At 35.8% G+C, this 17,245-nt stretch overlaps 1 protein-coding gene across 1 annotated transcript in view; it reads left to right on the top strand.

Moving 5' to 3' along the window:
• The first annotated feature begins 6,433 nt into the window (after positions 1–6,433).
• Positions 6,434–17,245, top strand: part of LOC136033578 (uncharacterized) — a 126,447-nt gene continuing 115,635 nt past the window's right edge. Inside the window, exon 1 of the mRNA XM_065714335.1 lies at positions 6,434–7,617. The gene's annotated coding sequence lies outside the window, so the exon portion shown is untranslated. The remainder of the gene's footprint in view (positions 7,618–17,245) is intronic.

The following is a 17,245-nucleotide window of genomic DNA, read 5'->3' as shown; positions in this document are numbered from 1 at the left end:
GTGATCGTATCTTAATGGACTTTCATATTTAGAAGGACCTCGAAACTTAGATCTCTTATATTTTATTCCGACGGGGTCTAGTGTCATTAGGGGGGGGGGACCGAAAATCTTGGAAAACGCTTAAAGCGGAGAGATCAGGATGAAACTTGATGGAAAAAATAAACACAAGTCCGAGATAGGTGACTGACATAACCGGACTGGATCCGCTCTCTTTGTTGGAATTGGGGGGGGGGAGTAATTCTGAAAAATTAGAAGAAATGAGGTATTTGTAATTTACGAACGGGTGATCAGATCTTAATGAAATTTGATATCTAGAAGGATCCTGTGCTTTAAAACTCTCAATTTAAATCCTGACCAGGTCCGGTGACATTGAAGGGAGTTGGATTAGGAAGCCGGAATTCTTGGAAAATGTGAAATCGAGGTATCTTACGAATGGGTGATCGGATCTCAAAGAAACTTGATATATAGAAGAATCATATGTCTCAGATGCTCCATTTTCAATTCGAATCGGATCCGGGGACATAGAGGGTTGGAGGGGGGAAACCGAAATCGTGGAAACCGGAAATCTTGGAAAATGCTTAAAGTGGATATATCGGGATGAAACTTGATGGGAAGAATAAGCACAAGTTATAGATAACATAATTGAAAGGGATACGTTCTCTTTGGGGTAGCTGGGGGTTGTTGATTTGGAAAAATTAGAAAAATTTTGGTATTTGTAAGATGAGAACGGGTGACCGAATCTTAATGAAATTTGATATATAGATGGAACTCATGTCTCAGAACTCTTATTTCAAATCCCGAACAGATCTGTTGATATTGGTGGGAGCTGGAGGGGGAAACCAGAAATCTTGGAGAATGCTTATAAATGTCGTAGATACTTGATTGACGTAACCGGACTGGATCCGCTCTCTTTGGGGGAGTTAGATGGTGGGGTTCAGTGCTTTGGTGAGTTTGGATCTTCTGGACGTGCTAGGACGATGGAAATTGGTAGGCGTGTCAGAGAGCTGTACAAATTGACTTGATAAAGTCGTTCTCCCCGATTCGAACATTTGGGGGGCTGAAGGGACAGCAAAAATTCGAAAAATTGAGGTATTTTCAACTTGCGAGTGGATGATCGGATCTTAATGAATTTTGATATTTAGAAGGACCTCGTCACTCAGAGCTTTTATATTAAATCCCGACCCGCATTAAGCCTCTGATATTCCTTTTAAAACAATCTATTGATTCCTAGAATTTTGCTAGAGCTCATACCATATGAGGTCTTGGCTCATCCGACCTCGTCACAAGTGGCATATGAGCTCTTAGCCCTTTTTCGAAAACTGGGCTCATTCGAACGAAAATTAAAAGTTCTAGTGAGGTTTTTAAGTGACCAAAAAAATAAGAGGGTAACTAGGCCCCCTACCACGCCAATTGTTTTCTCTAAGTCAGCAGATCAAAATTTTTAGATTGCCATTTTGTTGAAAACTGAAAACTGAATGAAAAGTCAAAATCTGAATAAATACGTATTTGAGGACGACTTAATCCCCTACAGTCTCCGGGGGAAGGGCTGCAAGTTATGACTTTTGCCTATTGTTTACATATAGTTTTGGTTATAGACGAAGCATACTGATGTTTTCAGGGGTTATTTTTTCTGGTTGTGGGGGGGGGAGGGGTTGGAGGTTACATGAGAGGATCTTTCCATTGATGAATTTATCTTAGGGTAAGAAAATTTTCATGAAGGGGGCCGCTGGATTTTCCAGCATCATTTAAAAAACAATGAGAAACTAAATAAAAAAATAAGTTTTTTCAACTGAAAGTAAGGAGTAACATTAAAACTAGGCCCCCTCCTACGCTCTTTTTTCCCAGCGTCACCGGATAAAGATTTTTAAACAGCCATTTTGTTCAGCATAGTCGAAAAATCTAGTAAATATATCTTTGAGGATGCATTAACCCCCACAGCTCCTGGGGAAAGGGCTGTAAGTCTTGAACTTTGTCCATTGCTAACATTTAGTATTAGTTATTTTGAAGTATACTGAAGTTTTCAGGCGGATAAACAACAAAGAGATAAAACTCAAAAAAAAAAAAAAAAAAAAAAAAAAAAAAAAAAAAAACTCAAACGAGATTGTTGTCCTGTAGAGAGAAAAGAAATGAATGACTAAAATAACGTGGACTTTTCGCATTTATCTAAACTAGGCATCCTCAGCACAAGATAAAAAGAATAAACACTAAACTAAAAAACAAGTAAAACCACCACCGATAATAATAAATACAATTGTCGCTACTGATCCACGTAGGGAAAAGAAGCTATTAGAGTTACTTCAATGAGAACATCAAAGCAACTGTTCAATGAGAATATCAAAGCAACTGTTCTTATTGAACATTTACTGTAAGTAGACAGTGGGGTAGTGTAAGTAGAACAGTTGCTTCAATAGTAGAGTTGTGACTTTTTTTTTATATATTTAGTTGTACATAGGCACGGTGCAATATTCATACGTTCGTATGTAAATTCAAAACGCAAGGAGAGTTTCAATTCAATATTAGAAATACAAATTAAAACAATTAAATTATTCCTGGAGCAGGTCCCCTTCTACAAAATTCCATGACCAAACCAGAACCAAGTTGACCTATCTAGTTATTGTGTAAATATCATTATAAAAGTACTAGGATTTATTTTCTTTTCCAATGATTTCCTTTTCATTAGGGAAATTATATTCACTGTATATCTACCTTTGTTATTTTTCAATGATTCCATTTTTGTCCTTTCTGCAGATGTATAGAATGTATTCATTACCACTTTTGACAGTTTTAAAACATAAGAATCGTCTTGAACAGATAGATTTTAGAAAGTAAAAGCTCCTTATATATCAGAGGAAAAAATTGACCTGAGCAAATGTGGTGAAACAGGATGGACAGAAATTTTGCTATTAACTAGACTCCTAGTTTTACTTGAGGTTTCAAAATCAGTTTATTTGGAAAAATGTTAATGTGGAACGCATTATAAGGTGTAATGGACCGCTATTTTTTCGCTTTCCTTACGTTAAAAAAGAGCATAGGGTAGTTAAAAAAAATTATCTGCTCAAAATAAAGAGCAAATTTGACACTTAAAATGAGCAACAGTTTTGAAGCTAATGACAAATCTGAGCAGGGTATGACGGAAAATATAATAGGAACATTTTCAAGGAGAGGAATCTCTCTGAATAAACTAGCTTTCCAGTCTTATGATTCTGCAAGGACCATCTCTGGTAAATTTAAGAGAGCCCAGCTGAAAGTATCTGACTTCTTGATTGATGTTTGCCTCACATTCCCTGCCAGGCCTACAGATTAAACACTATTATGCAACATAGTGCAATTCATGTCTCTGTGGACTGCAAGGGCTGAAACCATACAAGCAGTAGTTCATTCTTTTCAACCAATCGTATCGGCCATGGAGAGTTTAAACAGATAAAGAACGCCGATGCGAGGACAAAGGCACAAGCTAGCAGCCTTCTGAAAAGGATTCTAAACTTAAGAGTTTACTGCCTGCCTCATGTTTATGAAGAATATCATGTATAAGATTAGGATAGCAACATAAATTATTGAAAAAAGGCAGATCAACATCAACGAGGCAATCAAGATGCTTGAAGCTGTGAAGAAAATTTGCAAATGGATATCGAAGATTGAAATCAACGAGTTAGATGACAGTGTAGCAATGTTTGCCGGATGGAAGTCGATTCAGAGGCAGACTTCATCAGATGTCATGATGACAACCTGATGTCAACCTGATCTCGATGCATTATTACTTAAGACAACATTTCAGAATCTAGTGCTGTTTTTAAGCGACCAAAAAAACCAGAGGGCAACTAGGCCCCCTCTCGCACTTACTGTTCCCAAACTAACCAGATCCAAATTTTAAGATAGCCATTTCGCTTAGCATAGTCAAAAACTTAATAAATACGTATTTGAGTAGGACTTAATCCCTGCAGTCCCTGGGGGAAGGGTTGCAAGTTATGAACTTTGCCCATTGTTTACTTATCATCATCATCATCATTTTATTTATAACTCGTCACAAAAAAAACTGGGCAGAAAGGCCTGGGCAAAAAAGACAGAGTAAAAATCAAGAAAAGACAAAAAAAGAGACAACAGAAATAAAAACACACTTTGACAATTACAAACAAGGGATAAACAGAAATTACCAAAGATGGAATGACTGATGCGGATGCATGTTTATTTTTATTTTATTTTTTTTTTATGGCACTTGGTATTAACCAAGTGACATATAACGATTGCAAATTTTGTCGGTCTGTCTGTTGGTCTGTCGGTCCTGGTTTAGGCACTTCCAGATAAGCTAGGACGATGAAATTTGGCAGGTGTATCAGGGACTGGACCAGATTAATTTAGAAATATTAATTTTCCTGATTTGACCATATGGGGGGGGGGGGTTGGGGGCTGATTAATTAGGAAAAACAGAAAAACAAAATTTTTAACTTACGAACGGGTGATGGGATTTTAATGAAATTTGATGTTTGGAAAGATATTGTGTCTTGGAGGTCTTATTTTAAATTCCGACTAGATCCGTTGACATTGGGGGAGTTGGAAAAGGGGAACCTAAAATCTTAGAAAACGCTTAGAGTGGAGGGATCGGGATGAAACTTGGCGGAAAAAATAAGCAAAAGTCTTAGATACGTGATTGACATAACCGGAACGAATCTGCTATGTTTGGAGGAGTTGGGGGGGAGGGTTAATTCTGAAAAGTTAGGAAAAATGAGGTATTTTTAACTTATGAGCGAGTGATCGGATCTTAATGAAATTTTAAGTTTGGAAGGATATCGTGTCTCAGCGCTTTTATTCTAAATCCCGACTGGATCTGGTGACATTGGGGGGAACTGAAGGGGGGGACCTAAAATTTTGGAAAACGCTTAGAGTGGATGGATCGGGATGAAACTTGGTGGGAAAAATAAGCACAAGGCCTGGATTCATGATTGACATAACCGGAACGGATCCGCTCTTTTCAGGGGAGCTGTGGGGGGGAGGGTTAATTCTGAGAAATTAAATAATGAGGTATTTTTGACTTACGAAGGAGTGATGGAATCTTAATGAAATTTGATGTTTGGAAGCATATCGTGCCTCAGAGCTCTCATTTTAAACCCGACCGGATCCGGTGACATTGGGGGGAGGGGATCCTAAAATCTTGGAAAACGCTTAGAGTGGAGGAATCAGGATGAAACTTGGTGGTAAAAATAATATAAGTCCTAGATATGTGATTGACATAACCGGAATGGATCCGCTCTCTTCGGGGGAGTTGGGGGGGATGAGGGCTAATTATGAAAAATAAGAAAATGAGGTATTTTTAACTTACGAAGGAGCGATCGGATCTTAATGAAATTTGATGTTTGGAAGGATATCGTGTCTCGGAGCTCTTATTTTAAATTCCGACCTGATCTGGTGACATTGAGGGGAATCGGGGGTGGGGGAAACCTAAAATCTTGGAAAACGCTTAGAGTGGAGGGATTTGAATGAAACTTGATGGGAAAAATAATTATAAGTCTTAGATACTTGATTGACATAACCGGAACGGATCCGCTCTCTTTGGGGAACTTGAGGGGAGAGGGTTAATTCGGAAAAATGAGAAAAATGAGTTATTTTTAACTTACGAAGGAGTGATCGGATCTTAATGAAATTTGATTTTTAGAGGGATATCATGTCTCAGCTCTTATTTTAAATCCGTACCGGATCTGGTTTAGGGGAAGTTGGGGAGGGGGGGGGCTAAAATCTCGGAAAACGCTTAGAGTGGAGGGATCGGAATAAAACTTGATAGGAAAAATAAGCACAAGTCCTAGATACGGAAGTTACATAACCGGAACGGATCTTCTCTCTTTGGGGGAGTTGTAGGGAGGGTCAATTCTAAAAAATTAAAAACACGAGGAATTTTTAACTTACGAAAGCGTGATCCTGTCTTAATGAAATTTCATATTTAGAAGGACCTCGAAACTCAGATCTCTTGTTTTAAATCCGGACCGGATCCAGTGTCATTAGGGGGAGGGGGAAAATTTTGGAAAACGCTTAAAGTGGAGATGTCACGATGAAACTTGGTGGAAAGAATAAGTCCAATATAGGTGACTGACATAACAGGACCGGATCCGCTCTCTTTGGTAAAGTTGGGGGGGGGGGGATTAATTCGGAAAAATTGGAAAAATGAGGTATTTGTAACTTACGAACGGGTGATCAGATCTGAATGAAATTTGAAATCTAGAAGGATCTTGTGCTTTAGAGCTCTCATTTTGAATCCTGACCAGATCCGGTGACAATGATGGGAGTTGGAGGGGGAAACCGGATTAAAACTAGGTTTCTTACGAATGGGTGATCGGATCTTAATCAATTTGATATTTAGAAGGATCCCGTGACTCAAAGCTCTTATTTTTAATTTTGCTAGAGGTCAAATCATATGAGCTCTTGGCTCTTCCGACCATGCCACAAGTGCTGTATGAGCTCTTAGCTCTTGTTTTTTGAATTTTTCCACAGGGGTGATCGCATCGACTCAGTGGTCCCAGAATGTCGCGAGAGGGCTCATTCTAACGGAAATTAAAATTTCAAGTGCCCTTTCTAAATGACTCAAAAATTGGAGGGCACCTAGACCCATTAAGACTCGGCCCCTTCCCACGCTGATATTTTCCTAAAGTCATCGGATAAAATTTTTTAGACAGCCATGTTGTTCAGCATAGTCGAAAAATCTAGTAACTGTCTTTGAAGACTCATTAACCCCCATAATTCTTGGGGGGTGGGCTGTAAGTTATGAACTTTGCCCATTGTTTACATATGGTATTGGTTATTTTGAAGTATACTGACGTTTTCAGGGAGAATTTCTTCTCTTTACGCTAAAGATTTTACTGTTTTAAGAAGTAGAATTGTGACAAAGAGTCAAACTTTAGCGTAAATAGTGATGCGTTGATGAGGGGAGAGCCCCTTTCATATACAGAATAATTTTTGTGTTTTAAGTTTTTTTGTCGCTTCTTACTTTCAGTTAAGAAAAACTTTTTTTTTTATTTAATTGTACACAGGGACGGTGCAATATTCATGCTTTTTGACAGCCGAATTCAGAGTCAGCCTGAGATCTCCATGCATCATGTTTAAAGACAACGTTTCAGAATCCTGCTGAAAAGATTGATTACAATGATGGTAGATAATAGCTTACCTTACCAATTTTCAGTCATTTTACTGCTTACTTCAGCCTTCTTTAAATAAAGGGTTTTGGTTGCAGATATTTAATTAGCAACAATATTGTTTCCAAAACCAAGAAAGAACCTCAGATTCTACTTCTCTTTAAGTTGACCTTGAATTTCTGTTCCAGTTTTGCCACAGCCCCATTTGACTCAGAAACTTTGTAAGTGACGGAAATCACCAGCAAATGCCAGTTTAATCAATCCAATCGTCTTTTCAAATTGGCCGTGACAACACCTGTTCTAGTTGGTACTGCCAAAAGAATATGTAGCAAGCTAAGTTTTGTTAATAATTTGCTAGGGAATGTCATGGTTCATTTATGACTAAATTCACTTGAGTTTTTGGCAAATGAGAAAGACCTCACCGATGCCTCTGACTTGCCTCTGACTCTGATTGACTGAAGAAAAACAAGACTGTCCAGCACTACTCAAATTCGAACAAGAGGTGAATTCATATTTAGCTGTTTATTGTTACACATTTACGCCTGAGGTATTCCGCTTTAGTTTCTGTTTTGTCTCCATAGATAAGTACAAATGATAAAGGACAAATGTATGATAAATTTTCATGAGTCGTACAATATTATCTTGGAGTCGTTTAAATGAGGGGATCTCATCCCCCGGAGCCTGGGTGCTTTGAGCCACCCTTGCGTTCGGGAATTCTCTTAGGTCCGATGTATATTGTATTTTATATTACCTTGCCTATAGAAAAAGGGCCTAAAAGTATGGGAAACTCATCAGACTAGAAATTTGCACTAGTGCGAATATAAATCACTGACGCCATCTTGCGTTAGGTGTTTTCTTTTTTACAATAAACTTCTGCAAAATACCTGTTTAGACACTTACAATGTTAGGAAGCATTAAAAAGTGGTATTAGGTCATCCGGTGGCATAGCAGCTCTAAGTCAACCTACCTAAGTTATCGAGAGCTTTGACAACCTATTTATAGTTTAAAGATTCTTTACTTTTTCAAGTCGATTGGGAAAAAAAAATAAAAAATATTATTGCCCAGTTTTGGAATAGAACAAATTTCGTTCTTTATACCCGGTAGGCATGCCCTACTCATAAATATTGATGACCACCAACAGCACTTGAAACCAAGAAGTATCTGGGTGACAGACGCAGGGTTGCCAACTGGATACTTTTAAAGTCAAAACGAGACATTCCCATGTGCCTAGACTTAATGGCATAAAAAGGAAAAAAGTGACACATATTAGAAATTTGGAATATAAGACGGCAAAACAAAACAAATTGTGTAAGTTTTAGGCATAAACGAATCAGTTCCCAACTTTTCATTGTGTAAAAAAAAAACGCTATTCTTCACTAAAGCTGTGAATTTTCTCGGTATTTTATTTTTTAACATCCTGATTTTGTCAGAAATGTCGTAAACAAGGAATTATCTTTAATGTTAGGGATATACATATTTATATGAGTTTCATGCTTATACAACTAAGTCATTTCGCATGAATGCTTATATGTATTTTTTTCGTTTTCATCGCATTTGATGTGAACCGGCCGCTTTGAAAGATGTTTTCGGTTATAACAGGCAAAAAACTAATCTCTAGTTTTAGACATTTCAAGATTGAAACATTTTAGTCCAAAATGACATATTTTAAGATGCTCAGGGGTCTTAAGAAAACCTGTAAAAATGCAAAAAAAAAATCTGGATTAACAATGCAATACGAAAAGAATGTACCACTCATTCAATTAGCTAAGGCTATGCTTGGCAGAAATGGGCTTCTTTCTTAAGAAAATACATAAAATATAAAAAATTTGGAATATTTTGTGATTAACAATGTAATACGAAAAGATTTCAGAATTAATACCTAAGGCTAAGCTTGGCAAAAATGAGCTTCTTTTTTGAGAAACCTTCATCCATTGACGCACTGTAGAACCGGTTTTTTCCATTTTAGCGAAAGACAACACAAAGACAAGTGACGTAATAGAGGGGTACATATATATAATTTGGGCCATATATTTGCATGTTAGGGGAGGTAGGTGTAAGTATTTGGTCAGTGTGAACTTGTCAATGCCAGCAGATATCTTAAATTTGTCGACATCTTCTTTATGTGCCCCAACCCCCCACTTATCTGGTTTTTCTTCTTTATCATCTGGATTTGGCCTAGCATCAACAGGGCGAGGCCTAGCTCTTGGTTGATCTTAATTACTAGTTCAATTTCTCATTGATACAAATAAACAGGTTAGACAGGCTTTGTATGAATAAGCCTGAGTTAGAGTCTGTGCGTCAGAGTCTGGACTCTTTCCAACATGAATTATGTGGTTGAGAATCATCTTGTCTGACTTAGTACATTTTGGATTGTAGTCAATGAATGTAGAATGATTTTACTTTTTTAGATGTGAGTTTCTGTTTTGTTTTCTGCTTCAGAGCATTGAAAGTTCTGCTTCAGAGAAACGCATTTTTGGTTCATAGTCAACAGACTGATATTGGGGATAAAGTTATTGTAATAATTGCAATAAAGATATTGGGGATACTAACGGACTCTTCTGGCTGCTAAGAAATAATATTAGCCCTGTAGTAAAAATTGGATCCAGAATCAAAATTCAACATTCATATGTGTTTGAAATGAACTTACCCCCACCCCTATATATACAAATTCAGAGTATGTACTTGCACAATAAGGGGGATAGGGGTAAAGTTCAGGCGTACCTCTATAGTCAGAATTGCATCCTGAATCCACATTTAACATTCATTTAGGCTACATCGGAAATGAACTTCCCCCCCACCTTATATATATATATATATATATATATATATATATATATATATATATATATATATATATATATATATATATATATATATATATATAGATATATATATAATATATATATACCAATTCTTACCCCCACCCCTTATATATACAAATTCAGAGTATGTACTTGCACAATAAGGGGGATAGGGGTAAAGTTCAGGCGTACCTCTATAGTCAGAATTGCATCCTGAATCCAGATTTAACATTCATTTAGGCTACATCGGAAATGAACTTCCTCCCTACCTTATATATATATATATATATATATATATATATATATATATATATATATATATATATATATATATATATCCCCAGCGAGAACCTTCAACAGGTACGACTCTAGTTTGGCATTTGTGAAGGGACACACATGCACGGAAAGGTGTAGCATAAATGGCAGACAGTAACAACGGCAATCAAAGGGATAAAATTAACCCTTGACTGGGCTGCCCACTTAATTCAACAATCTGTCTTGGCTTTTTTCTACAATTGGCCATGACTTCCACTTTTCCCACAACTATTCCCTCTTTTTTAAATTCAAAAATCAACGGATCTCGGTCGAGGCCTTCGGCCTCAACCTCGATTTGAAAAAAAAACTACTCTCCCTGTGTGCGCGAAGCGCACACAGGGAGAGACATATACGACAACTCTACAACCCAAGACCAATTCAGGGTATATTCTAATTCAGAGTATATATTTTCACATTAGGAGTGGGGTTGGGGGAATTTTAAAAAAATATTAACCTACAAATGGAACTCGAGAATGAAGCATATTAGGAAACCAAGTGTTACTTCTTAATATGCTTAAAAATTTTAGTTCAACAGATTCGAAGGTGCTTCCCCTATACTTCAGCCTAACCTGTTCCGTTCCGAGAGGGATAGGGCTACTGGGCAGTAGATCCAAGTGCCATGTCTTAGAAGACGTCGCGGTGGGAGTATTGACCATTTTCATCTAAATTTTCACTTTAATTTTGTTTCTTATTTTTGAGTTGGGAAGCAAAGGGAGGGGGCTATAATTAACTTTTCTCCAGACACCATCAACCACAGGACCGGCTCTTCCCCCCCCCCTCTGTTTCCTAATGTGCATATATTTAGTATGAAGTATTGCCTTGGTCATTCCCTAGAAGAGTAGTTCTCAAACTTATGTAGACACTACCTTTTTTACCCCAATAGAAACAGGATACCCCAATAGTTCGTGAAAATGTGCAATACAAAGCATAATCCTTGGGTGAGTATCGCCAATGCAACACAGCCTGAGTTTTTAAGGTGTTGAATGATCAGGCCAGACAAAGCAAAAGACACCCCTTCTCCAAGGATTTACTGAACTGTCAATCCAACATAGTGCCTCGCTCTGAAGGATCCAATGAAATGGCATCCTTGACAAATTTGACAGTTTTCAATCTACATTTGAAGTTGTCAATTTACATTACTATTTATATTTGAATACGAAGCATTTATATACTAATTATTTGTTTATTTTGCTAAATTTAGTTCTATTCTATGTTTCTGTCTCGGTTTGTTGAACTTGATCAGCTCTGTTTATTTGTGGAAGCTCAGTTTCATTCTGCGTTTCTTTCTCAGTTATAGTGTACTGTTTATTTGTCGAGGTTCTGTTCTGTTCATTACTTCACTAGTTCACTACTTATACTTTAACACAACACTATCACTATATATGTGGAAGTTCAGTCTGTTTCTGGAACTCCTGGATCAATTCTGGATCGGCATAAACAATTATCTGTTTAATTATAAGTTTAGTTCTATTCTGCGTTTCTGTCTCGGGTTGTTGAACTTGATCGGCTCTGTTTATTTGTGGAAGCTCAGTTCCATTCTGCGTTTCTTTCTCAGTTTGTGGAACTCGATTGGCTCTGTTTATTTGTGGAAGTTCAGTTCTGTTCACTACTTCACTAGTTCACTACTTATACTTTAGCACAACACTAACACTATATATGTGGAAGTTCAGTTTGTTTTAGGAACTTCTGGATCGGCTCTGTTTATTTGTGGAAGCTCAGTTTCATTCTGCGTTTCTTTCTCGGTTTGTGGAACTCGATGGGCTCTGTTTATTTGTGGAAGCTCAGTTCTGTTCACTATTTCACTAGTTCACTGTTTATACTTTAACACAAAACACTATATTTGTGGAAGTTCAGTCTTTTTTTGGAAATTTTTTTTTTTAAATAAGTGGAATACATAAAAATTAACGCTGAAAAACATTTTCGCAAGGCTGTATCCAGAGGTGGTTTGATAGCTAGAATTCACTCTTTACTAATTTCACAAGCATTACACAAATTTGATTTTGAGATTTCAAAAAAAAAATAGTGACAAGTCAAGGAAGGTCTCGGCTTACCAGAGATCATTTCTTCAATTATCTTCATTAAATCTTTGTAGTCGGTGTGTGCCATGTAGAATTCACAAGTGGTGAACTCAGGATTGTGAGTCCTATCTACTCCCTCATTTCTAAATTGCTTGCCTATTTCGTACACCCTTTCCATGCCCCCAACGTCTAGCATTTTTAGGGGCAGTTCTGGAGCAAGTGTTTAATATAGGTGTTTCCACTTCTAAAAATCCGTTTTTATCCAAAAAGCGACGGATGTAAGAAATAATTTGTGACCTGGTTTGGAACTTCTCATAGACTTCCTTGTTTAAAATCAAGTCCAGATAACGCTGTTTATGGTGTCTTTCCTAGAATGAAACGACAATTAATGAAAACTAGACTTACGTTGCCTGAGCAGCGTGAAGTGTTTCGGCGACCATTGTCCTGCTTCACTGAATAAAGTGTTGCAAGAGCAATACTCTGGTTTTGTTTCTTTGGTATCGATTAAACGCTGAAGTTGTCAGCATATCGAAGCTTTTAAAACTTTATGTTCAAAGAATAACGCGATCAGTAATCACGTGATCAAAGGCTATTCCTCAGCGCTGAAAAACATCAATAACAAAAAAAACATCCAAAGGGACTAAATTGACTTTGCAGCCAGTTGAGCTTTATCCTTTTTCAATTGTGGACATCGTGACAGATCAAGACTTGGAAATATATCCTATATAATCTAGTTAGTACTTTATAGCTATCTGTGACTTTTCAGAATCAAAATACCATAAATGAAACTCTAGTAATTATTATGAAACTGCCTAATTGTTTCACGTTATCGTTAGTACCCGTTGCTTAAACACTTGATTCTATGTTACAGTGAGTATTGGTACACCAACTAGCAACAGTTACAAATCCTTCAGCACTTTCATTGTTTTACGTTATCATTTGTACCCGTTGCCTAAACACTTAATTCTAGGTTACAGTGAGCATGAGTAGGCTACACCAACTAGCAAAAGTTACAAACTTCACTGAAGATGATTGTACCCTAACAGATGATTGTTACTTACAAGTCCCCTGCATGTCTTACCATTGGAACCTAATTGGCCATCAAATACACCGGAAACAAATAATAGGTACATCAACTAGCCAAAGCTACAAACCCCTTATTGCCGAAGATAATTATGGCCTAACAGCCGACCGTTGCTTACAAGCCTTCTACTTGTCTCACAATTGGTATCGGCCTATTTTTTGGTTTCAGTGTGTATCCTACTACTGAAGTTGTCAACCCCTTGAAACTTTCAAACTAGTGTATCTCATGAAGGAATGTTGGTACCAAAAATGGATGACAAACACTTTGATCAGGTCATCAAGAGCTATCGAATGCCATCGAAGAAGGTTCTATCAGTCTTAATTCAAAAGTTGATTTGTTTCCGTAGGCCAACTTAATTTGTTTTCTGTGGTTATTTCGGTATAGGTAGTAAGATGTGGAATACGGGAGGTCGTGTTGATTTTGGTTGCTTCCGTTGTAACGTTTATGATTTTATAGAAGTATTGACATTTGAATTTATATTTTGGTTTGGTAGTACCGTTGGTAGAATTTGATGATATTCCTATATTTTCTATGCCCTTTATCATTTGTGGTATTTTATTTGTTCGTGTAGCAAGGCCAGATTCAATTTTGGTTGTTTGGGTTTCAGTAGGAGCGTTTTCTTGTGTGTTTAGAGGAATGTCTGTTACATCTTTTGTTTTAACTTCTGTTGGCTTTACTTCAGAGAAATTTATTTCTTCTTGTACGGGTTTCTTCTCAGCCGTGTTAGCTGGTTTTGGTTTATTCCATAGTTCTTTGAAGAAATTCCACACTGTGGGCAATTCGTTTAATAATGCATATTGTCCATCATAAAATTTTCTTTGTCTAAGTTGTGTCTTAATTGGTTTAATTATTTTTGATTCTCTTTATTGGTCTCTGGGTTTTGATTTTCATTAATTGATCTCTTTTTTCTTTTTTCAGTGGCTTTTCCGAGTCTTATAGCTTTATCTTTAGTTTTGGGTCTCTTTATTGGTATCTGGGTTTTGGTTTTCATTAATTGATCTCTTTTTTCAATGGCTTTTCCGAGTCCTATAGCTTTATCAATTTCGGCCATTTTTGAATCAAAATCATCAACTATTTTCTTTATTTTGATTTTGGGATAGGTAGGTGATGGTATATCTTTCTTTTTTTATGGTTGCTTTTGCCTGCCTGTAGTCCCTTGTCTGATTTTAAGAATTGAAAAATTGATTCTTTCAGGTCATATGTATTTTTCTCCAGTCTTATAACTTGTTGGAATAATGTTTCAAATGGTTTAGGGTCTAGCTTCATTAATATTTTCTAACCGTTGTTACTAGTTAGAAGTGAATTTTCGTGTTTGAATATTATCCCATGTTTTACGATATCCTGTGTAATCTGAAGGGCTAGATTAATCTGAAGGGCTAATAACCTTATAGTTTAATTACCAACAAATAATGTTAAAATAGTTAGTTTAAAAATATCAACAAATATCAATTGGGGCTGAGAACGGAAGTGATCATTTTTTGTAAAATCAATCAACAATCACGCACTTCGTGGTAACGAACTGTAATAAGGAGCGACCCGGCTCAATAGTAACGAAACTCTTAAAAACGGAATTTTGATGCTAAAAGACACAGTAAAAGAATTGAATTTTCAATCTAATTCTAAATATATAAGTTTCATTAAATTTTTTCTTTGTCTTCAAAAGTTACAATGTGAAAAGGTGCCTAATTTTGGAAAATAGGGGGAAACATTCCCTAAAAGTCTTAGAATCTTAACGAAAATCACACCATCGCATTCGGCGTATCAGAGAACCTTATAGCAAAAATTTCAAGCTCCTATCTACAGAAATGTGGAAATTTTTGCCAGAAGACTAATCACGGGTGCGGGTTTTATAAGATAAGACAATAATACTTTAAGGGTGTAATACTAGGTATTTTAATATTTATTTGTCAACAAATTAAAGAAACAACTTGAGACTTACTAATAATTTATTAGTGATTTTCTTGAAATTTTTTTTTTATGCCCGGGATGGGTTTAACTCAAGACCTATTATATGTTCATTACTCGCTACTAAAAGAGAGCTTAGGGGGAGATGGATAGACATTGGTAACATTTACGTTAAAATTATTTTATTGCTTATAAATATACCTGGATATTGAAGAAAGTAATAGCATTTGCGTCTTGGGAGAATCGCCGTTGAATTTCTTCACGATTTTAAACAATTAAGAATGAAAACTATCTAAAATTTTGCTAACCAAGAGGAAATTCCTCTAACACCACATATCTGATAAAAGTATGAAATAATTTATTTGTTTGTTATGGCCTAAAGCTTATATTACTGATTATGTAGGTGTAATAGAAGGGTTGGCCTATTTTATTATCAGAGTTTTTATTTATGGTTCAAAATTGAATTTGGTTAAAATCCAATTATAGACTGGTTAATATAGTCTGGAGCTTAAGATGAGGGATTTTTATTAAATAATAAGATTATAAGGCCTAGTAACTATATCTCAAAGATCGCAACTTTCTTGGTATGCACTTTGGGAAATAATTATAGTTATGCCAAAACTGGCACAAATTGGCTAAGGGTGTCATATTGAGGTATAAGGGTTTGACTTCCGACAAGTTGGTGTTCTTTTGTCCTTGAACTCCTTTCAGCTCAAAATTAAGTAGCCTAATTCGTAAAAAAATTAAAAAAAAACAAAAAAAACTTTTGACCTGTAATTTAAGTTTAGTCGAATTTTAGCCTAATTTACATGATAAGTTGTAGGTTATTAGTCTCTTTGTATATATAAGCTTGTATTGTCTCATAATTAAGAAGAGATTGTATCATAATCGTTTAAGAAAAGTTAAATTATTAGATTAAAAATTTCGAAAAATTTTTCACAACTTTCCAGCTTTTTTTCTTAAAAAAAAAATATTTGTTATAAATTACACTTTCCAAGCCGAGTTTTAGACAAAGAGTTATGTAAACCACCATGGCTTCTAAAATTTTGCAGGCGAAGAAAAATTATATATATATATAGATAAACATACATACATATATATTAAGCATGTTGTTCAATATAGCCATACAGTTTAGAATAATACAGTTTAGAATAATAGCATTTTTGTTTCATTTAGGTTTTCTAAAAACAATTTTGGCATATAACCTTAAGGGGGATTTTGTTTTAGGCACTCAGGAAAGTGGTGTTGATTTAATAATATAGTGGAAATATTTATTTGCCAATGAATTAAGTTCTTTAGGCTATTTATTTTTAAATGATAAAAATGTATTTTTTGAAATAGCATATAAATTATGCTAAATTATAGCATATAAAAATTTTACGTCGGTTTAACTTCTAACTATAAGTCATGCTTCCTTTAATAAGACTTTTGCTAATTAGGTCTGCTATTACGGGGTAATATCTACAGGTGTTTTCCCATGTAACACGCGGGACAGAATGTCAAATGTTTTAGGTAGGAATGCATTTTAATGCAATTATTTAGTTTGCTGAGGCCTTATCTTACAAGGAAGAAAGTTGTAAAAGATGTTTTTCTTGAAGTTTCTTTAGGTATAATCTGAACATTACAAATGTTTATTATGCCAAAGTTTACGACCTGTCATTTTGGCTCACAAATAACGTTTCTTTTGACTTTTTAGATCCTTATAATTGGAAGGTTTATTTGACTACATTAGGGGGAACGTACGAAAATGTCCTTTTCTTTGTTTTTGAACTTATTGCTATTTAGATTATACACAATGTATTACATTGTAAGCTGATATATGCAGTTTCTTTAATAGGGTAAGGCTAATTGTGATCTTAAGGGCTCAACTTTTTTGGGATTTATATTATTTCTGTAAGTTCTTTTCTTATTTATTCCTTGCTCGGTTGTTAAGTTGGAAACACCATATTTTGTTTAGTTAAGCGTGGTACATAAATATATTTCGTGAACAAAATGCTTACCAATTAT

The sequence above is a fragment of the Artemia franciscana genome, chromosome 12 (genome assembly GCF_032884065.1).
Source record: "Artemia franciscana chromosome 12, ASM3288406v1, whole genome shotgun sequence".
Taxonomy (NCBI): Eukaryota; Metazoa; Arthropoda; class Branchiopoda; order Anostraca; family Artemiidae; genus Artemia; species Artemia franciscana.
This window is presented reverse-complemented; position numbering and strand designations above follow the sequence as displayed.